This window comes from Globicephala melas, chromosome 2 (assembly GCF_963455315.2).
Source record: "Globicephala melas chromosome 2, mGloMel1.2, whole genome shotgun sequence".
Classification (NCBI taxonomy): Eukaryota; Metazoa; Chordata; class Mammalia; order Artiodactyla; family Delphinidae; genus Globicephala; species Globicephala melas.
Window position 1 is genome coordinate 62,384,798 of NC_083315.2, and position 23,311 is coordinate 62,408,108.

General features: G+C 39.8%; 2 protein-coding genes across 22 annotated transcripts in view; one reads left to right on the top strand and one right to left on the bottom strand.

Annotated features, from left to right (window-relative positions):
• The window catches only part of SENP8 (SUMO peptidase family member, NEDD8 specific), a 66,748-nt gene extending 65,316 nt beyond the window's left edge, over positions 1–1,432 (bottom strand). For 8 of the 14 annotated variants that reach the window (XR_009562953.1, XR_009562952.1, XR_009562950.1 and 5 more), the window contains exon 1: positions 1,381–1,430. The gene's annotated coding sequence lies outside the window, so the exon portion shown is untranslated. Of the gene's footprint in view, positions 1–1,380 lie in introns of all 14 variants that reach the window. The other 6 variants (XR_009562956.1, XR_009562960.1, XR_009562958.1 and 3 more) reach the window with 2 other exon arrangements.
• Positions 1,433–1,812: 380 nt separating this feature from the next.
• MYO9A (myosin IXA) overlaps positions 1,813–23,311 on the top strand; it is a 269,375-nt gene continuing 247,876 nt past the window's right edge. For all 8 annotated transcript variants that reach the window (XM_030875073.2, XM_030875076.2, XM_030875075.2 and 5 more), the window contains exon 1: positions 1,813–2,159. The gene's annotated coding sequence lies outside the window, so the exon portion shown is untranslated. The remainder of the gene's footprint in view (positions 2,160–23,311) is intronic.

Genomic DNA, 23,311 nt, shown 5'->3' on the forward strand with positions numbered 1-23,311 from the left:
ATGAAACGAATATAAAAGACAGATTCTAAATTGGCAAGGCACTGTGTGTAGTAATAATCTCTAGGGGAGTGAAGTTAGCCTCTGAATCTCATAAATTCGCCTAGCTCTGATCTTTTTGGGGATAGAAATGAGGAGGCCCTTGAGCTCTAACGCTGGATCCCCAGCTGATAAATCTTGGATGGAGGGGAAAGGCAGGGGAAAGAGAGCAGTAACTGAGGTGGATCTGATTAAGACTGAAGGATGGAAATGCGCTGAAGGGAAAGGCAGGAGTGACGACTTCTCCCATTTCCCAGAGCAGTTATTCAAAACTATCATCACTCTGACCAAGCGTCCCATTCCATCTCTAACTCTCTCTCATCAAATGACTCCCATCTTAATGTTACAGAGTCAACTCTATCAACCTTCTGCCTTCCCCTACTTCCCATCCTTTCCTTTGCTCTAGTTTAGTGGTTCTCAACCCACAGCATCAGTCACCTCAGGAGTTTTTAAAAATGAAACACTGATTCCCGAGTTTGTTTAATTGGCCTCAGATGGAGCAACTGCATTGGTTTTATTTTTAAAAAGCTTCCCAGGTGACTCTAATGTGCATACAAGATTGAGTTCCACTAGTGTTCTTGGTTCTGTAAATTAGCTATTCTCATCCATAAATTGTCTACTTCTCGGTTCCATGGTACACTTTTATGCCTAAGAGTTTCCCATCTTAAAAGAACACACTGTTGCGGCCCACACACTTGCCCCTCATCTCATCACTTTACAACGATGTTTCTTTAAAGGGTAGCCTACACCTGTATGGTTTTTACCAGCTATGTTCTATGACTTTTTACTCTTCCAGCCAGTACTGGCATATGATTTTGTACTCGTCATTCCCTCTGCTTCTATCTCCTCTCATATTTCTTTGACCAGCTTCTGCTCACTAGCCTTTTAACACAAATTGAGTGACCCAAAGGTCACCTTGGAAAGGGTTTCCTCAAGTCCTTCTATACAATCAGGTTCAGAGTATCCTGTGTTGTTTTTTTTTTCTATTATAAATTTACTACCACTGCGGATTCTCTCATCGTCTCGACATAACAGAGCGCTTCAGAAAGCTGAGCCTGTTTCATTTGCTTCTGACTTTCTGGAGTCTAACTCCTGGAAACCACTCAGTGAAAAAACTGAGTAATGAATGGAAAGAAAGGCTAGGAAACGGAGGTCTGGGGCGGGGAAATGAGGGGGAGGGCGTGTGTGTGGAAACGGGGTGGGGAGGGCTAACGGGGTGGAGCTGAGAACCCTGCGCCAAAACTGGGGAGGGGGCAAGGATACCCTAGATCTGCGTGGGCAGTAAAGCGGTCCCCGGCCCAGACACACCGACCAGCAAACCCAAGTGGGGAGCAGGCTTCTTACCTGCCTCGGACCTCACCACCCCAACCAGCCTTCAGGCGGCTCTCTATTGGCCGCAAAACGAAAGCTACGGTCGCAAACCCTGAGTTTTCTACCCCAACATTGCGACATTCCTCTTTAGTAGAGAGAGAATCTAAGGCAGAGTTCCCAGCTCTGCCGTAAGGTGAGGAAGAAAAGTTTGGGCGGGGCCGCCCGGGACGGATGAAATGGGGCGTGTCCGCGCAAGCGCATGCGGTACTCTCGGGCGGCGTCACGTGCGGGGGCGGGGGCGGGGCCGGGCGGCCGGGCCAGCTTCGGCCGGCGGTAGGGGGCGTGGGAGGTAAGTGCGCGCGCCTGCTCGTCTGCAGCCGAGGAGTCGCGCGGGGCGGGGCCTTGTGCGCGGGGTCGGGGGCGCGCGGGCCGGAGCGGACGGGGTCGGGGCGGCGGTTGGCTGTGGCTGCTGGGAGTCCAGCCAGGACGCCGAGAGGCGGCGGAGGAGGCACCGGCGGCACCGGCATAGGGGGCGACAGCGGTTGAGGCGGCGGTCCAACGCGTGCTCTCTGGGCGGGTGCGGCGGGGGATGTGCCTGCCCAGGCCGGGCGGAGTCTCTCTGACAGGGCGGGGGATGCGCGGCGGCCGCTCGCCCGGACCCTAACGCAGCTGGGCCCACCCTCCCAAAACCCTCCGACCCTCGGTGGTCTCGGTCTCTGCTGTCTCCTCCGGCCTGACCCTGCGGCTGAGGCTGGCAGGCGGCTTCCGCCGAAGAGGAGGGGGCTGCGGTGGCCACAGCGGCGGAGCCCGAGGTAAGACCCGCCCAAGCCGCTCAGCGGCCCTGCGGCCCGTCCCGGCCCACGTCTCAGTCTCTCTCTTTAGCTTTTGCGGGGCCGCTCCGCCCCGCCCCGGCGGAGACGCCCCGCGAGCGGGTCTGCCCCGCAGCCTCCCTGACACCCGATCGCTGCGCCGGGTCCCCCGTAGACCCCACCCATCGTATCTTCCATTGACCAGACACCATTCCGGCCCTCCAACCTTTCTAGGGGTTCTGTCACGGGCCCCCCACCCCAGCACACCGTACTGGAACCTCCTTCAGACTCTCTTAGGACGCTTAATGGGGCCTCGAGATTCTGTCACGTCCTCCCGTGAGCTGACCCGGGTTTGTCACTGTTCCTCAGACCCAGTTACTGCCACCCCCTAACCCCTTGCTACCCCCAGTTCCAGGGCAGATCCATCGTGCCCACCTCTCTTCTCTCCTCCCCCGCCCAGCTCGCTCACCGCCTAGCCGACTAGCTCTTCCCCTACCCAACTCGGCTTTCAGATAGTCTGCTTCGTGATGCTCTTACCTCCCAAGAGATCTGGTGTCAGTCAGCCCCTCTTTAGACACCATCAACAGCGGCCTCTCCCCCCAACTCCTACTGTAGCCTCTCCCCCAGACCTCTTGTCCTTAGGCAGACCTGATTATCTTTCTCCCCGCTCGTGATCCTTTCTTTGGTTGGAAGGGCTTTGCCATGAAATCCTGAAGGGGTGTTTGCGTAGCCTAGTGTGTTCCCTCCGGTGGGGCTTAAGGGGACCAACTGACACCCTTGTTTGGAGGGTTTAGTCTGGTGGCTATAGAGGAAGAAGGAAGAGCATGGAAACCCCGGGCAGGGGGTGTGTGCTGTTGTAAGGTCTCACAGCCTGCTTCTCATCTTGTCTCTTCTGTAGAACCTGTGAGGTAGTCCAGATCGTGACATTTTAGGGACATCTGTAAGGATCAAAGCACATAACACTAATGAATATAACTGTGTCTCCATGTGGTATCATTTGCTTCACTTTCCTAGATTTTTACAAATCTTTTGCACTGTTTTTGAAGGATACCAGGGTGCTTTTTTTTTTTGGATTTGCTGTTTGCGAATTTGCTGGAAAAGTAAGATTTGTAGCTTTCCTTAATTCCTGAAGACTTTAATGTCAGTTTAATAATAAAATTCTTCTACCTGGTGCTACTGTCTTGCTTTTCCAAGGAGCAAGTACAATTATCATGCAGTGTTCACCGATGTCATTACCAACAGCCTTCTCAATAGTAAAATATTGAATAAAATGTAGTTTGTTGAACTACTTAGCTGTCAAGAAGGAAAGGTAATTTTACACCAGATGATCAGTGCATAATTTTAACATTGGTATAGGGATGAAGTATAGAGAGGTTTTTGTAGTCAGTACTTTAAAATTTTTATTTTGTGTGTGTGGAACTGAGGAGGGAGAAAATCATATTAAAATTATAGGTCATAACTAGACATAGTATAAAAGTCAAAAGGTTCAAAAGAATATGCAGTAAAAAGTTTCTTTTCCCCCTTCTTATCCTCTAACCACGCATTTTCCCTCAGACGCAACCACTGTTTCCATCTTTGTGTCCTTCCTGTGATATTTCTAGCATACAAGTCTATACATTTATATTTTTAAAACACTCCACAGACAAATCCTTGCATACTGTATACTATGGATATACCACCCCCCCTTTAATAATACATCCTAGAGTTCATTCAACAATAGTACATTTGGAAGTGCCTCATTTACTGGGTGGATAGTATTCCATCCTGGTGATCTTGAGGTTATTTTCAGTCTTTGTTTTTATAAACAGTGCTGCATGCTTTTCTTTTAAATGTATCATATGTTTTGTATGTTTTAAGTAATTTTCAGGATTTGAAAAATTTCATGATGATTGTTTTGTGAACCTACAAAAAAGCATATAACTAAAGTAAATTTCTCATTGAATCTCTAAGCTTCCATGGAGTGACTGGCTTTGATAGAGATCATAATGTTTGTCAGGAAGTTACTGAAGGATTTAAAGAAGGGGACTGAAATGATAAGATTTGCATTTTTAAAAGATCACTCTGCTTTGAGGAGGGTGGATTGAAAGGTAGACTAAATGTGTCAGGAGGGTAAATGATGATGGTACAGTCTTCATTTGGGTTTTGAGAGTAGACAGGATTTGGTGATTTCATTGGATTTGGGATTAGGGTGAGGGTTCATAGAGGATAAGATCTAGGTTTCTAGCTTGTGCCTTTCACTGAGGTGGGGATCCATATGAGGGAGGAGTGGAATTTTTATTTTTGTCAAGAAAGGGGAATTCAATTTGTGGCATGTTGAGTTTGGGTGATTATACTTCTATCAGATGTAGATGGCCAGGAGGCAACTGGATTTGTGGCTTAAGCTTATTACCAAGTTCTGTGATGATAGTAATAGATTTGGGTGCAAAAGGTGTACTGAGAGGAGAAGAGATTGTAGGATAGAAATCCAACATTTACAGTATAGGTAGAGTTGAATGTCAAAGATAGTAAATTATGTGATTAAGTTCTCTAAAAAATCTTGTTGTAGTTTAAACATCAATAGGTTCACTGTCTGACAAGACTTTTTAACAGTGTTTTCCCTGAGTGGTATATAGTACTGAGGGAAATGGAGTAAACTTAGATTATTAAAAAGGTAAAACCTCAGTAGAAATTAGCAACATAAATCCCATTTTTTTCTAATCATTTAGATTATACTATTGTAAAAGTTTGTTCAATCTTCACTGTTTATAGAGAAGTATAGGAGCTTGGAAAATGTGGTTTGCCAAGAATATTAAGTTTTTTGGTTTGTATGATTTCTAGTTATATTAGTAATAAAGATTAGTCAAAGATTTTTCAGTCACGTTTTTAAAACATTACATGACTTACTGTATTTATTCCTAAGTCCAGAGCTGCAGTGTAGAGCTCTTGCCTTTACTCTGGATCCTTGTAAATCACTTCTAATGGACATCTCCACTGGGATTCATATTTCACAAGCACTTAACACATGTACAAAATAAAACTCTTCTTTGCCTCTCTTCCCTCCAAAAAGGTGGGGGTAGAAGGAGACAAACTGCAACACAATTTTTTCTTTTGATTGTCTTGATGAACGGTACTACTCTCTCCTCCTCATGAAGCCTTTAAGAATCTGGGAATCATCCTCCACTGCACTCTGTACCAAACTACCAACATCACAAAGTCCGGCACGTTCTTCCTCATGATATTTCAGATCATTCCTGATTGCTATTTTTTTGTTGTCTCTTTTTTTTTTTTTAAATGTTGAGGGTAGGAGTTTATTTATTTATTTTTGCTGTGTTGGGTCTTTGTTTCTGTGCGAGGGCTTTCTCTAGTTGTGGCAAGTGGGGGCCACTCTTCATCGCGGTGCGCGGGCCTCTCTTGTTGCGGAGCACAGGCTCCAGACGCGCAGGCTCAGTAGTTGTGGCTCACGGGCCTAGTTGCTCCGTGGCATGTGGGATCCTCCCAGACCAGGGCTCGAACCCGTGTCCCCTGCATTAGCAGGCAGATTCTCAATCACTGCACCACCAGGGAAGCCCCATGTTGTCTCTGTTTTAACCCCGAATGTCTTTTGGTCTTCTTGTCTTCATCTGCCTCTTGTTTTGCCGTACCCTCTAGTTCATTCTGTCCACTTTTGCCAGAGTAAGTGTTCTAAAATGCTCTTTTAGTTAGGCTATTTCAGTTGCAATGAAGAGACTCAAGTTACCTTAAGTAGTGGAGTGCTTATTGAAAGAAAACATGCACAAGGGAACCCAGGAAAAGTTAAACAGCTTGGTCTCAGGAAGAACAGGAGCTTAAAAATAAAACTAGAGGGCTTCCCTGGTGGGGCAGTGGATAAGAATCTGCCTGCCAATGCAGGGGACACAGGTTCAATCCCTGGTCCAGGAAGATCCCACATGCCGTGGAGCAACTAAGCCCGTGCGCCATGACTACTGAGCCTGCACTGCAGAGCCCGTGTGCCACAACTACTGAAGCCCGCGTGCCTAGAGCCTGTGCTCTGCAACAAGAGAAGCCACCGTGGTGAAAAGCCCGTGCACCGCAACGAAGAGTAGCCCCCGCTCACCGCAACCAGAGAAAGCCTGCGCACAGCACTGAAGACCCAACACAGCCAAAAATAAATAAATTTTAAAAATAATTAAATAAAACTAGAAGCGGGAAAAGACAGATTTTACTCTAGTGCTCTACTGTTAACTTGTCTTAGCTACTTTTTCTATTTCGTTTTGTATTATTTTTTCTCTCTAATCTCCTCCCCCACCCAATCTTATGGCTTCCATTTATTTCTGATTTCTTCCTCCTTATAACTACCGTGTCACTCCCATGCCAACATCTTACCTCCTGACTACTGTCTTTTTTCTTTTTTAACATCTTTATTGGAGTATAATTGCTTTACAATGGTGTGTTAGTTTCTGCTGTATAACAAAGTGAATCAGCTATACATATACATATATCCCCATATCTCTTCCCTCTTGCGTCTCCCTCCCTCCCACCCACCCTATCCCACCCTTCTAGCTAGTCACACAGCACCAAGCTGATCTCCCTGTGCTATGCGGCTGCTTCCCACTAGCTATCTGTTTTACATTTGGTAATGTATATTGGCTACTGTCTTTTTAACTTGAGCTTCTGTTGCTGACTTTTTCCTAAGATTTTCTGGTTTGAATTCCCAAGAAACAATCTGTTTGGCTCAGCTCTGTAATCATGGGCTGCTAGCAAGCCTGTGTACTTGGGTCATGTGACTACTCCTGGCCATTTAGTGTTGGCTGTGTGTTTATTTGTGCATGTGGGTATGGGGCAGGATCATAATGGTGAAAAACATGGGGCAGTGTGTAGGCTAACTTTCCCACAAAATGGGGTTGCAAACATGGCAGGCACCATGATTGACACAGTACAAATACAAATCTAATCATATCCTTTCCTGTTGAAAGATCTTCAGTGCTTTCCCATTGCTTTCAGAATAAAGCTTAAACGGTAGCTTGGCATGTGTGTGAGATCCTTCGTGATCTGACTCTTCTTTAGGCTTTCCTTCCTTGCTCTCTTCCTTAAATTCTTTGATCCACTCATTGAACTTAGGTCTTTGCACTCTGTGTTCCCTTTCCCGCCTTTCCCTTCCACCTTTCTCTGCTTAACAATCTGCTATCTGATCTTCAGGACTCAGACCAGGTGTATCTTTGGGAAGCCTTCCTTTACTTCCTCCAGGTTAAGTTAGGTGCCACTCCTATAGTATGTAGTGCTTGCTTCTGTCACAGCCCTCTAATGAAATTCCTAATAGCTTGTCTATTTTCTTCACTGGGCTGTAGCTTCTTTGGTATCAGTACAATATAGTAAGGCACGTTTTTATTTTTTTATTTTTTGTTGTTTTTTTTTTTTTAACATCTTTATTGGAGTATAATTGCTTTACAATGGTATGTTAGTTTCAGCTTCACAACAAAAAGAATCAGTTATATATATACATATATTCCCATATCTCTTCCCGCTTGCGTCTCCCTCCCAAGGCACGTTTTTAGATTGAGGATTTTTTAAAAAGAATATGCTTATTATAAATTATATATAAAAAAGTGCACAGATCATAAATGTGCAGCTCAATAAATTTTCACAGAATGAATACACAAATGTAAACAACACCTACATCAAGCACGATACAGGATATTACTATCAATACAACCACACAGGCCACCTTATGCCCTCTTCTGGTTGCTAGTCCAGTTCAAAGAGGATTTAATTTTAAGTGGGAAAACTCTTTAACGTAGATTTCTCTACATATTTTGTGTGTATCTTTAGACATACAAGAGACATAGATATTAGAATTTTGATCCTATGGAAAGAACATACGTAATTTATATTAGTGCAATTTTGGCATACTTTTGTGCAATAGATAAATTCAAAATCACATCATATTTTAATATTCAGTTATGGGATGTTTGTATTTAGGTAGATTTTCTTGTTTTTAAGTTTAATATTTTAGAGTAGTGGAAAAGAATATGACAGACCAAAGAATATTTGCTTAAAATAGCCTGTTTTGAGTGGGGATCATGCTTGAGATGGGTATAGTAAACATGTAAAGCACTTTCCAAATGGTGTTTAGCCTCTGGGTTTTAATGTGAATTATGTTGCTAGCATATTTTGGCAATGGGGTCATCCAACGGGCAACTGGAGTATAATTTTACATGTACAGTGAGGAAAGGACTAGCTGTCCTGTGTCATAGACAGCTGGCTTGCTAAGAATTGAGTTTTTTTTGCAACTAGCAATAATTTTAGAGCATGCTTATTCTTTTTCTCAGTTTTGATTTTTCTTAAACTTTAAGATTATGTGGCTCTTTGAGTATGAAGGAATTCTTTTAAACATACTTTTTCCTTAGATGGACTTTTCTGTCTGTAAGTATTAAATTTGTTAAGGCCAATTAAATGGAAAGAATACTATAGACTTTTAAACCTGGATTTTCAACAGACCTCGATTCAATGTCCAGCCTCATCCCTTATGAGCTGTCATTTGTGGGCAAGTCACTTAACATTTCTGAGCTTCAAGAATGTTCATCTCACAAGATTATCATGAGTTAAAACAGTTTATGTAAATAAAGCACCAAGCACGTGGTAGATACTTAAGAAGTCTTCATTTTCCTCCTTGAATATGTCTATTTCTTGTTATGTTTAAATATGAGATCAAGAATTTAAAGAATTTCATTGTGTGGCATAAATAAATGGCCATCAAAGTTTGTTGCCAGTAGAAGTCAATCTTAGAAGGATAGTCTGCTAGCTGTCTTTCAAGTGTGATCATAGTTTTCAATTCAAAAAGGCTCTAAAGAAGTGCTTCTCTTGATGTCTTAGTATATCAGATTAATGGATGTTAGAATGTATTTTGATTCAGTGTGAGGTACAACAAAATGTTCTGTTTGCCAATGACAAACATTCCTTAAATCATTGACAGATTGTAGTACTATTGCTGTCTGTAGTGTGTAAGTATTTGAGATCTGTTTACCTATATTGATTAGATGATAGTGGGCTGAGTAGTCTCTGGATTTTTTTTTTTTTTTTAAAGACAGTTACTTTATTTTATTTTTTTGGCCTTGCCGCGTGGCTGGCGGGATGTTAGTTCCCCGACCAGGGATTGAACCTAGGTCCCCAGCAGTGGAATCGTGGAGTCTTAACCACTGGACTGCCAGGGAATTCCCGAAATTTTTATTTATTTATTTATTTTACTATAAGGGAGAAAGTTCTTCAGATAACTGTGTGGATATGAGTTTATAAATGATCTTGAGATCGTATTTTTTCCTTACCTTCTTTTGCAACTCTACCTTATTTTAGTTCTCTTCCTGCCTTCCCCCTCCTTCTTTAAAAAAAGAAAATATTTATTTGGTTGCACTGGGTCTTAGTTGTGGCAGGCGGTCTCCTTAGTTGCGGCTCACTGGCTCCTTAGTTGAGGCTCACCGGCTCCTTAGTTGTGGCATGTGGGCTCCTTTAGTTGCAGCAGGCGGGCTCCTTAGTTGTGGCATGCGAACTCTTAGTTGCGGTAGGCATGTGGGATCTAGTTCACTGACTAGGGATCAAACCTGGGCCCCCTGCATTGGGAGCGTGGAGTCTTATCCACTGCACCACCAGGGAAATCCCCCCCCACCCCACTTTTTCAAATAATGAAAATACTTAGAAGATGTTGAGGGACATCACTGGCCATACAGTGGTTAAGACTCCGTTCTCCCATGGGTTCGATAGCTGGTTGGGGAACTGAGATCCCGCATGCTGCACGGTGCGGCCAAAAAAAAAAGTGTTGAAAAGTTGAAAGAATATACCAAAGAGCATTGATAAGTCAGCCACCATAAGAACCTGCTGTATAAAAAAATAAATAAAATTAAAAAAATAAGTTAACAGTATGCCATCCACATTTGCTCTATCGTTTTCTATGTGTATGTGTGTGTATATACTTTAACTGAACCTTTTGAAAATTGCGACTATTTTGACTTTTACCTCATAACACTTGAGCATATATCTCCTAAGAAAATATTCTCTGTATCACCACAGTGCCATTACCAACACCTAAGAAAAATAACAGTAATTTCCTAATAATATTTAGTATTCAGACTACTAAAATTTTCAATTTTCCAAACCAGAATTCAGTCAAGATTTTTGCATGCATTTGATTATCTTTTTAGTTTCTTTTAATCTAGAAAAGTTTCTTATACCACTCCTTTTTCTTATGATATTGAAATTTCTTTGACGAGACTAGATCATTATCTTATAGAATGGCCTGTTTTTTTTTTTTAACATCTTTATTGGAGTATAATTGCTTTACAATGGTGTGTTAGTTTCTGCTTTATAACAAAGTGAATCAGCTATACATATACATATATCCCTATATTTCCTCCCTCTTGCGTCTCCCTCCCACCCTCCCTATCCCACCCCTCTAGGTGGTCACAAAGCACCGAGCTGATCTCCCTGTGCTATGCGGCTGCTTCCCACTCGCTGTCTATTTTACGTTTGGTAGTGTATATGTCCATGCCACTCTCTCACTTCGTCCCAGCTTACCCTCCCCATGTCCTCAAGTCCATTCTCTATGTCTGTGTCTTTATTCCTGTCCTGCCCCTAGGTTCTTCAGAACCTTTTTTTTTTAAGATTCCATATATATGTGTTAGCATACGGTATTTGTTTTTCTCTTTCTGACTTACTTCACTCTGTATGACAGACTCTAGGTCCATCCACCTCTCTACAAATAACTCAATTTCATTTCTTTTTACGGCTGAGTAATATTCCATTGTATATATACATGCCACATCTTCTTTATCAGAATGGCCTGTTTTCTAGTTATCTAATTATTTCTTTGTGCTTTTGCTTAACTTGTTCCTCTGTTCCGTGTATATCTTGCACGGTTGAAGTTATAATTTAAAGGCTTGATTATGCACGTTAAAAAGTTTTGGCAAGAATACTTCATAGGTGATGTTATATTTCATGTTGCATACTGTGGGAGATATATGACATCACTATTAGTGATCTAAGTTTTATGAAGTTTAAAGTGGTGTTTGCAGACTTCCCTGGTGGTGCAGCGGTTAAGAATTCGCCTGCCAATGCAGGGGACATGGGTTCGAGCCCTGGTCCAGGAAGATCCCACATGCCGCGGAACAACTAAGCCCGTGTACTACAACTACTGAGCCTGTGCTCTAGAGCCCATGGGCCACAATCACTGAGCCCGCACGCCACAACTACTGAAGCCCCTGTGCTCTGGGGCCTGTGCTTCGCAGCAAGAGAAGCCACCGCAATGAGAAGCACGTGCACCGTAACAAAGAGTAGTCCCTGCTCACCACAACTAGAGAAAGCCCACGTGCAGCAAGGAAGACCCAACACAGCCAAAAATAAATAAATAAATTTAAAAAATAAATAAAGTGGTGTTTGCTCTATCTTTCCATTGTAAAAGTATATTCTTTCCTCTTACGATCATCAAGTACAGTAATCTGTGGGGGCAATACTTTGGTATCATACAAATATTCCATCCTTCAAGATATTCTGTATCTAGCGATTTTACCATCTTTTGTGAGCCTTGGGTGAGGGGTTGGTCTAATAGTCATGTACAGTGGTGGCAGACGAGCTTATTAATGGTCTCTTGGATTTTTATTTATTACAATTAGTTACAGATGTTCTTTTTTTTCAGATTTTATTGAAGTAGAGTTGACTTACAATGTTGTGTTAATTTCTTCTGTATAGCAAAGTGACTCAGTTATACATATATATACATTTTTTTTCATATTCTTTTCCATTATGGTTTGTCACAGGATACTGAATATAGTTTCCTGTGCTATACAGTAGAACCTTATTGTTTATCCATCCTATATGTAATTAGCAGTTTGCCTCTGCTAATTTCAAACTCCCATTCCTTCCCTCCCATTGTCCTTTTTTGATGCTCAGATTATCTCAAATAAGGATATTGGGAGTCCCTTCAAACAGACACCTGAGTTCTTTTTGCATAAGCCTATTCTTTGAGTGATTCTTTTTGCATAAGCCTATTATTAGTCTTTGAGTGATTCCTTGCTTTTGAGTATAAGACATCTTGGCTCACCAAGGACTTTGCTTTAGACAGGAATCAGCAGTTTCTCCAAGGAGATCTGTCTCCTTTTAGTGGAGGATGATATTTAGAAAACAACATCTGGATGTTGGTATGCTCCCTTTTATGGAACTGTCATCACTTCTAGGTCTTCTCAGGGGAGAAAAAAAAGCATGAGGTCATATTGATAATTCTTATTCAAATTTAACATTGCATGTTTCTTTCTTCTTTTTTTAAAAAAGTACTTTAGTTTTAATCTCTTTTATATTGAAAATCTTAATTTTTATTAACATTGATTTTTTTCCTAAGTATAACTAATATAGTTTAAAAATAAATAAAACTACTAGTAAATTTTAAGATTTCTTTGCATCTCATTTTGTCCTAGAACATATCCCACCAAGGTTATACTTATTGTTAGTACTGTGTTTAAAAGTCACTTGAAATCATTATTTTCTCAGTGTGATTGTTACTGGTTTGGTATGTATCTAGGTCCATTTGTTTTTCATTTTAGGGTTTGCTTCCTCTGTTTTTTTAAATTTACTGTTATCCTTTGAATATGTAAGATACATAGTTCAAAAGGAGAAACCAAATGTAAAGGTATATGTAGAAATCTTATTTTCATCCTCATCCCTTCTGTTTCCTTCTTGCTCTCCTATAGATAATCATTTTTGTAAGTTTCTGATCAATCATTCCAGTTTTTTCTTTTTCTTTCAAAGTTAGGTGTATATGTATTCTTTCATACCATATGTACTGTTCTGTATTTCTTCTTTTTTTTTTTTTCCATTTAACAATATATTTGGGAGAATACTCCATATTGGTACATACAGATCTTATTCTTTTTTATGGAGGCATAGTATTCTATTGTGTTGATATACCATAATTTTATTAACGAGTCTGTATCTGATAGATATTTGTGTTTAATCTTTTGTACTATGAATAGGTAATACATACTGAATAGATTAACTGAAAAATAAAGTTTCTTCCTCAGGTAATTAAGAAGGAGTTGATTTGTTCCAGAGAGCCCTATAGTCTGAGGGGGCTTTAGTTTTTTGTTTTAATATTTATTTATTTATTTATTTATTTATGCTGTGCTAGGTCTTAGTTGCGGCACACGGGATCTTCGTTGCAGCATGCGGACTTCTTAGTTGCAGCATGCATGTGGGATCTAGTTCCCCAACCAGGGATCGAACCCCGGCCCCCTGCCTTGGGAGTGCGGAGTCTTACCCACTGGACCACCAGGGAAGTCCCTGAGGGGGCTTTGTTATTGTGTTTTGTTGTTGTTGTTAAGAGGATTTCAGGAGAAGTAGATATATTTAGGTCCACTTTCTTGCACCTAAATATTAGGTGATTGATATCAATGATGTTAATCTGCTTTGTTTTATGGCACCTGGTCAGAAGGGACAGAGAAGATTTACCTACTTCCTCTCCCTGTGCTTCCTGGCTCCTTGAAGCATTGGAACTAAAAATCTGACGTCCTGGGTGTTTTCATGTAAGCATAAGTCAGTTTCTATCCTTACTGTTTTTTCCCACAACTTCCCCTCTCCTTAACCTTTCTTCTTCCTCTTTTTGCCTTAAATCTTTCAGATTATCGAAGCATTCATTGGACAGATACTTAAGAGTCTAGTAAGGCAGATAAAATGTATACTATGAGTGTAAAGAGTAAGAGCTAGGAATACTAAAGACAGAGGGAAGGGTACCTGCTAGGATATGAGGAATTCAAGCTCTCGAGCTTACATAAATTGCTTTATCATATTAAATTACTATAGCAGGGACTTCCCTGGCAGTCCAGTGGTTAAGACTCCGTGTTTGCACTGCAGGGGGCACAGGTTCCATCCCTGGTCAGGGAATGCATGCTGTGTGGCATGGCAGATGTTTTAGAAAACATCTAAAAAAAATTACTATAGCAGTCATAGGCAGTTGTTACTTTTCCTTTTTATTCAAACATACGGGAGAGTGAATAAAACATATGCAGTTTAAAGAAAATTATAAAGTAGATATTTGTGTTGTCATTGCCCAGGCCAACAAACAAGAATTACCTCCCCATTACCTCACCCTCCCCTTGCCCTTGTCAACATATCCCACTCTGTGGAGGTGGCTATTATCCCGACCTTTTGTGACTGTCATTTTCTTGCTTTGCTTCATAATTTTAAATCCCAGGTCATATATCCTTAAACAATGTAGTGTAGTTTTCCTTTTTTTTCAACTTCATATGAGTACTTTATGTGATTTAAAAAATTTAGTTCAGCATTTGTGAAATTAATTCCAAGTTGTTGGCTGTCGTTCGTTAGATTTCATTGTGGTAATGTATTACAATGTATACTACAATTTAATCTTTCTAGTTTTGATAGACATTTGAGTTGATTTCACTTTCTTGCTGTTATACAAATAATTCAGTGGTGAGTGCTCTTGTACCTGTTTCATGTATGCAAGTGCACAGATATTTCTGTAGAATTCCTAGGAATGGAATTGCTGGGTTGCGAGGTATGCACACATTCAACTTTGATAATGACAGAGTGTTTTTCAAAATTATTTCAGTTTATAATTCCAACATAATGAGAGTTCCCTTTGTTTTACATTCTCAGTACTTGGTATTGTCAGACTCTAATTTTTACCAATCTGAAAGGTGTGATGGTGTCTCATGGTTTGAATTTGCATTTCCATGATTACTAATGAAGTTGAGCATCTTTTCATAGTCATTTGAGTTTTCTTCCTGTGACGTACCTGTTCAAGTTGTTTGCCCAATTTTTTTGTTACGTGGTCTGTGGTTTTCTTACTGATGTTTAGAAATCCTCTGTGTGTGTGTGTGTGTGTGTGTGTGTGTGTGTGTGTGTGTGTTTGGCTGTGTTGCACGGCTTGCTGGATCTTAGTTCCCTGACCAGGGATTGAACCCAGGCCCATGGCAGTGAAAGCGTGCAGTCCTAACCACTGGACCGCCAGGGAATTCCCTATATGTGTTTTGGATAATAACACCTGTTTTTGGTGTGTTATTTCACTTTCTATGGTGCTTGTTGATCAATAAAAGTTCTCAGTTTTAATGTAGTTGAATTTATCAGCTTTGGCTAGTGCTATTTGAATCCTCTTAAAGAAACCCTTTTGTAGTCTGAGGTAAAGTAGTTCTCCTGTATCATCTTCTAAGAGCTTTTAAGTTTTAACCTTACACAAATTTGGTCTTTACCTGGAATAGATTTTTATGGATAGTACGAGGTCCAACCTTATTCTCTCCCACCCCAAATGGACACTCAATTGTTCCAGCATTGATTTTGAAAAATTCATCTTTACTGATCTGCAGTGCCACATCTCACATATGTCCAGTATCCATATTTGCATACTTCTGTTACTGGACTTTCTTCTCTGTTCTACTGGTCTGTTTGTCTATTCCTGTACAAGTGACACACCATCTTAACTACTTATAGCTTTAGAAGTTCTGATACCTGGTAAGGCACGTCTACCCAGTTTGCTGTTGTTTTTCAGGAGAGTCTTGGCTGTTTTTGGCCCATTACACTTTCATATATATTTTACTTTTTTTTTTTTTTTTGCGGTATGTGGGCCTCTCACCACTGTGGCCTCTCCCATTGTGGAGCACAGGCTCCAGATGTGCAGACCCAGCAGCCATGGCTCACCTCCGCAGCATGTGGCATCCTCCTGGACCGGGGCACGAACCCGTGTCCCCTGCATCGGCAGGGAGACTCTCAACCACTGCGCCACCAGGGAAACCCTTCCACTTTACTCTTGTGAGAGTTTTGCCAATTTACAGTTTTTTCAGAAACCCACTTCTAGCTTTGTTGGCCCTTTTTATTTTATATTTTCTTTCTCATGTCTATTATTTTCTTTTACCTGTCCTAGTTTTACTTTCCTGTTTTTTCTATCTTCTTAAAAAGACAGTTCCCAAATTTTCACTTTTTTCTATTATACCTATTTAGAGTTATAAATTTCCCTATAAAGTATTGCGTTAGCTGCATCTCACAAGTTTTGAAATGTAATATTTTTTTATGGTTTATTCAAAATATTTTGTTTACTTATTTTCCCATGGATTATTTAGGACTAGATTTTTAAGTTTACAGCTATGTGAGGATTTCCTACTATATTAGTTATCTATTGCAGCATAACAAGTTAAGCCCAAAACTTAGTAGCTTATTATTGTTTACAGTTTTTGTGGGTCAGGAATTCAGGAGTGGTTCAGCTTGGCAGTTTTGCCTGACTCAGTTCCTTGCCATATGGGTTTTTCCGTGGAGCTTTTTAAGTTTAGTTGTTAAGGTATGACTGCTAGAATTCCTGAGGGAGAAAGTGCTAGGTAGAAGCATGTTGCTGTTTATGATCTAGCCTCAGAAGTCACTCAGCCTCACTTCACTGCATTCTGTGGGATGGGATAGATATTGGTGTGAAAGATTCTATTTGTTACTCCTAGTCATTTTTTTGTTACTGATTTCTATATGTTTGAAAGAACATGTTATGATTTCAGTGCTATTTCTTTTCTTTTTCTGGATTTCCAATTTACGTATATTAGATTTTCTCTCAGTCTCACGTTCCTTTTTTCTTTTTGAAGTTTTTTTCTTTAATAAATTTATTTATTTATTTTTGGCTGCATTGGGTGTTCTTTGCTGCACGCAGGCTTTAGTTGCAGTGAGCTGGGGCTACTCTTCATTTCAGTGGCTTCTCTTGTTGTGGAGCACCGGCTGTAGGTGCTCGGGCTTCAGTAGTTGTGGCACGTGGGCTCAGTAGTTGTGGCTCTTGGGCTCTACAGCACAGGCTCAGTAGCTATGGTGCACAGGCTTAGTTGCTCTGTAGCATGTGGGATCTTCCCAGACGAGAGATTGAATCCGTGTTCCCTGCGTTGGCAGGTGGATTCTTAACCACTGCTCCACCAGGGAAGTCCCTCTCACATGTTTCTTAACTTTTTTTCTGTGTTTTTCTTCTTTCACTGTGGGCAGTTTTTTCAGTTAGGTCTTTTAGTTCATTCATTTCAACTATTCCATTTTAAATTCCAGTTGTGTTTTAAAATTTTACAAGTTCTTTTTAGCTTTTAAAATCTTCAAAGTCATTTTTTATGGTTCTTGTCCCTTTCAGATATTTTCAGTCTTATTTATCACTTGAAACATTAGTAAGCAGTTGTATTTTCTGTGTGATCATATCCAATATCTGAAATCTTTGCATATCTGTTTCCATTCCTTGCTTCTTCTTATTCATGGTGCTTTGTTTCCTTCTTGCTTGGTTTAAATAATGTCTTTTCTTGGGACATTATTTGTGATGCTTGCACACGCGTCTTCTCGATGCCTGTAACCTGGGTTTTTTTTTGCGTCATTCAGGTAATATGAATTAAGGCAACAGATTGTGTGTGTGAGTGTTGAATGTATGTGTGTGTGTAGGATAATAGTAGCTGAGGTGGTCTTGTGTCTAGTGGTTACAATTCAAAGCATACTGTAGCCTGTGCTACCTGTTTTTGTAAGGTTACAAGCTAAGAATAGTTTTTACATTTTTATTTTTATTTATTATTATTTTAAAAATTTCTTTATTTTTATTTTTGGCTGCGTTGGGACCTTGTTGCTGGGTGCCAGCATTCTCTAGTTGCGGCGAGCGGGAGCTGCTCTTCGTTGCGGTGCGTGGGCTTTTCATTGCAGTGGCTTCTCTTGTTGCAGATCATGGGTTCTAGGCGCGTGAGCTTCAGCAGTTGTGGCGCACGGGCTCTAGAGTGCAGACTCAGTAGTTGGGGCACATGGACTTATTTGCTCCATGGCATGTGGGATCTTCCCAGACCAGGGCTCGAGCCCGTGTCCCCTGCATTGGCAGGTGTATTCTTAACCACTGTGCCACCAGGGAAGTCCTCTACATTTTTAAATGATTGGAAAAAAAGAATAATATTTTGCAACATGTGAAAATTATATGAAACTCAAATTTCAGTGTCCATAAATAAAGTTTTATTGGAACACAGTTGTGCTTATTTGTTTCTATATTGTCTGTGGTTGTTTGCATGCTACAACCACAGAATTGAGTGGTTACAACAGAGGTCAATATGACCTCCAGAGCCTAAAGTATTTATATTGGGCCCTTTACAGAAAAAATTACAACTTGTCAGGAACTCTCCTTTACAGCTAGCTCAGTGCCAACACAACTTTCCTTGCAGTTCTTGGGGGATAGGGTAGAATGGGACAGGTTTATTTTGGTTTATTTTATGAGTTTGAGTTTTATTGTATAGGGTCTCGTATCAGACTCACTTCCTAGCGTGGGTCCTGGGTTTGGCTTCTGTCTTTATGAGACTGTGAAAACCAAAGCCCAACCTTGGCTTCAGTCAGGGGCTAACTTGGCTTCAGCATTCTGCTTACCTTTCTGTTTTGGCCTTATAATTCTTATGTTTTGTCCTTATAATTCCTTACCATCTTGTTAACTCTTTGATACTTTTTAGAACATATATTTTCTATTTTATTAATTTAAACAATTTCAGTGGGTGTTTTGTTCTAAATAATTGGCCATATTATTGGAGATTGATATTCTTTTTGAATATTAAGAAATTAAGGCCCAAAAAACAATAAAAAAGAAAGAAATTAAGGCTCAGAAATAGCCCAAAAGTTATATTACTGGTAAGTAGCCGACAGAGACTTTGACTTTAGGAAGCTTATTTACCATCTAGGAGTGTGAGAAGTTAGGATTGTACATCATTTCCCATGTTCCTAATATAATTAGGATTTCTGCTACTTTGGCCATGCAGGAGAAATGTCTTAGTTACAGAGGACAAGAAAGGCAAAAATACTCATAAGCTCTTTGGCAGGGAAAACAAACAACCATATGCAGAAGTCAGAGAAATAAAAAATGTTGAGAAAGAAATGGAAAATTATTTTGATTATATAAAAGACAGTAAAATTTAGTAAATTTGCCGTATTAACTGTATGAATCAAAGAAGAAAATAGGTCTTTTAATTTTGCACCTACTTTGTAGCAGTCATTTTTTATATATAGTATCACATTTAACTTCATAGCAACTGTGAGTTAGGTGATAATGTTGATTTAACAAGTATGCAAACATTTAGGGAAGGTAGTTTGTCATTAATTTACCCAGGATTATGCAGCTAGTAAGTGCTAAAAGTAGGATATGAACCCCCCTGTGACTGTAAAGCCCATGTTTTTTCTATACAATTAGATTGTAAAAAAAAAAACAGTCTCTAAATGGTTAATGGAGAGTGTATGAAAATATGTGGTTAACATTTCTATACTTACATGAGAATTCCTCAGGCTTTCATTTAGAGGTTAGTCTTATTTTAGACAATTCAAATAAGTAGTATTTGGTTTCTAAGGTCACATGGATTAGAAGCAGCAATGAGAAAAGAGGGGCATTTGTAGGTTTTTATGCTGACAGGGTGAAATTTTTTCTATAAACTAAAAGCCAATCTGGTGATACTGAGGATAGGGACAGACAGCCTTACTTTTTTTTTTTTTACGGTATGGCCATTTTTTTTTTTTTAACATCTTTATTGGAGTACAGTTGCTTTACATTGTTTTGTTAGTTTCTGCTGTATAACAAAGTGAATCAGCTATATGTATACATCTTACTTTTATATATCAGTAGTTTCTATGAATATGACTATCATAAAAATTAACATATATTGCAGGAGTCCAAATTCTTTTTTTTTTAATATTTATTTAATTTATTTTTTTTGGCTGCGTCAGGTCTTCATTGCGGTGCGGGGGCTCCAGGGCGCGTGGGCTCTGTAGTTTGCGGCACGCAGCCTCTCTCGTTGAGGCGAGCGAGCTCAGTAGTTGTGGCGCGCGGGCTTAGTTGCCCTGTGGCATGTGGGATCTTAGTTCCCTGACCAGGGATTGAACCCACGTCCCCTGCATTGGAAGGTGGATTCTTTACTACTGGACTACCAGGGAAGTCCCAGGAGTCCAAATTCTTAAGAAACACATAAATTATGTTCAGTATACTGTTGTCCCTTGGTATCCACGGGGGACTGGTTCCAGACACTCGACCGTGGACACCAAAAGCTGAGGATGCTCAAGTTCCTTACAGTTGGTCTTCTGTATCTGTAGGTTTTGCATGTGTGGATACTGAGGGCCGACTGTATTCTGCTTAAAAGGATAATAAAGTGAGAAATACATTGTAGAAATAGTTTCATCCAGAGAATTTGAAAACAGCAACTTCTGATGCTTAAAGAGCTGAAATTCCAGTTTATTGGGAAACTTGGATCTCTAGAATGACTTCTCTAAAAGTTCAGAATAGCTGACAATTGTCTCTTGTGCTAATAAGTAATTTGTCTTTGCTATCTATCTGATTCTAATTACAGTAAAATAATGATTAACTTGCACTTTTAATTTACATAAAACTAGTAACTCTTCATAAATATTCAGTCTTCATAAGTTATTAATTCAGCATTGTTATCTCACAGCTTAACAAAAGAGAGGTAAGATTGTTTAGAATCCCACTTGAAGTCATTCACATAATACAGTTATTTGACACATAATGATGGCACCTTTTTAAAAAGACCAAAACCCAAGAAAACTTTTAAGATTGAAGTTTTTTGTAAGTGGTCTGGCAACTCTGCTGTTGATAATGTCAAGGTCTTGAAGGAACAAAAATGATCAATTTTTCAATAATGTTTTGAGTCTCGAGGCAGTAAGGCAATATCTGATTAATATTTTGAAGCGTTAACTTAGTTGTTCAGTGTACCATTTTAACGAGAACAAAATTTTAGGCTTTATTGAGTAAGTTTATTGAGTAAGGGGTACTCTGTTCTCTGATCATACTTCTACCTTTGGAAGACTGTTGCTTTTGCAAAAATGCACATCACTGGTCAGAGAAGGGAGGCTGGATGACTGGATGAGTGAGCAGAGACATATCAGTGTAAATAGAAAGAACTCTTAGCACATGTTTTGTTGATGGGAACCAGCAAAGATGGACTCTCTTTAGATAGTGTGTGAAGAGCAGTCATTTTTCACTGTGATAAGCTACATAGAGTTAACATTTGAATTTTCTCAACTCAAGGATAGGTGCAACTGTCAGAAAAAAAATAACCTGTTGATGTGAGCAGTAAGATAAATAATCGACAGAAACCAGCATGTTACTGGTTTATTCAGTGACCAGAAGTACTCTCTCATTGGTTGGTGATGCTTCTAAATGCCTAATGTCAATACTACCAAGGCTGAAAAGTATACATGAAGCAGTTGGGAAAGGAGTGAGTTGGGAGGAGGGGGGAAGGTGTCAAGAGTGCCTGCCAGGCGGCAAATATGTCAGATGACAAATTTGATAGTGTATTGGCAAATAGACCTCTGGCAGTGGTAGATACTAAGAGTAGAGATCAGAGATGATCATAGTTGAGGGGATGGAACAGAAAGGACCTTGAGTATAATATTTGAAGCTCTGTTGGTAAAAGAAAGCCATACATATATGACACTAGGCACAGAGAACATTGTACTTATTAGACGATGGAAAAAAACTAGAGTTAGTATCCTGTAGAATTCATTATAATATGATGTCAAGTTAAGATTTATTAGTAATTGTGTACCAAAGATTGCTGTATGGTTGTATTAGTTTGCTAGGGCTGCCATAACAAAATACCATAAACAAAATTTCTGTGGCTTACTCAACAGAAATTTATTTTCTCACATCTCTGAACGTTGAAAGTCCAAGGTCAAGGTTTTGGCAGGTTTGGTTTCTCCTGAGGCTTCTTCCTTGGCTTGTAGATGGCCACCTTTTTGCTGTGTCCTCACATGGCCTGTTCTCTGTGTGTGTGCATCCCTGCTGTCTTTTCCTCTTTCTATAAGGACACCAGTCCTATTGGATTAGGGTCCCACCCTGATGACCTCATTTAACCATAGTTATCTCTTTAAAGGTTTTATCTCCAAATATAGTCACATCGTTGAGGGGGGGGTGGTTAGGGTTTCAACATATGAATTTTGGGGGAACACAATTTAGTCCATCAAAGAAGTAGTACCCAGACCACAGAACAGAATAGAAGCTAAATTTTTTCTAGAGAAAGGCATAGTGGAAAAGAATATAAGAAAGACAAGCATGGGATAGTCTTGAGGCATTGGTATATTGTTAGTTTATCAATGCTATAATAGCATATCTCAGATCAGTCCTTTGCATTCTGAAATATGGATGATGTTTAATGTTGTGTTAGAACTTCACTAATGTCCATCAGGGTGTCAGACTGTACATTAAGTTTTTTGTGGGGTTTTTTTTGAGGGGGAGGGGTCTAGGAGTCAGCTAAGTAGTGAAAGAGGAAGGTGCAGTGGAAGTACTGTAGTCATTGTAGGGATGGAATTATTGATAAACTAGGAATCAGCCAATAGTACTTGTTCCTAGTGTGGTCAGTCACAGTTGAGTGAATTAAAATTCCTTATAGGTGTGGAAATCTTTTAAAATAAAGATCTATGTCCAATGTTAATTTACTCCAAGGCTGTTTATTCTTAAAGATTTAGAAAACATTTTGAAATTTTTCGTCAAATTCTGAAGCCTGCATTTAAAACCTAGAAATAGCCAATTTAAAAAATTAATGTAGATTTTCTGAATAGAGATTAAGAGACACAGATTTAGGTGTGCCCCCACCCCCATCCTTCCATCCTTTTCCCTTCACAGTAGTGCTGTTTTCCCATATGATTAGCTCCCTAGCGCTGCTCTTGCAGTTTGGTACATGTTTTTTCAGATAGTTATCTATGTATTTACTTACATGCATATATATGCACTTGTAGAACATATATCATCTTGTTGTAAAACACATAAATGTATATGTCCTTTGTTCTATATGCATTTTCAAATAAGAGTTCTGAGGAACCATTTATTTCATTTTTGAAAATTAAGGTATGATTTACATGGATTAAAGTGACTGAATCTTAGAGTTTACAGGTTGATGACTTTATATAAATTTGTTACAAATTTATTTTTAATTAATAGACTTTTTTTTAAAAGCATTTTTAGGTTTACAGAAAAATTAAGCAGAAAGTACAGAATTCCCATGCATCTCTTCACCCTATCCCTCCAGTTTCCTCTATTATTAACATCTTGCATTAGTGTGGTCTGTTAGTTACAAATGATAAGCCAGTATTGGTACATTATTATTATTAATTGGAGTCCATAGTTTACATTAAGGTTCATTCTTTTTGTTGTACATTCTGTGGGGTTTCCCCACCATTATAGTATA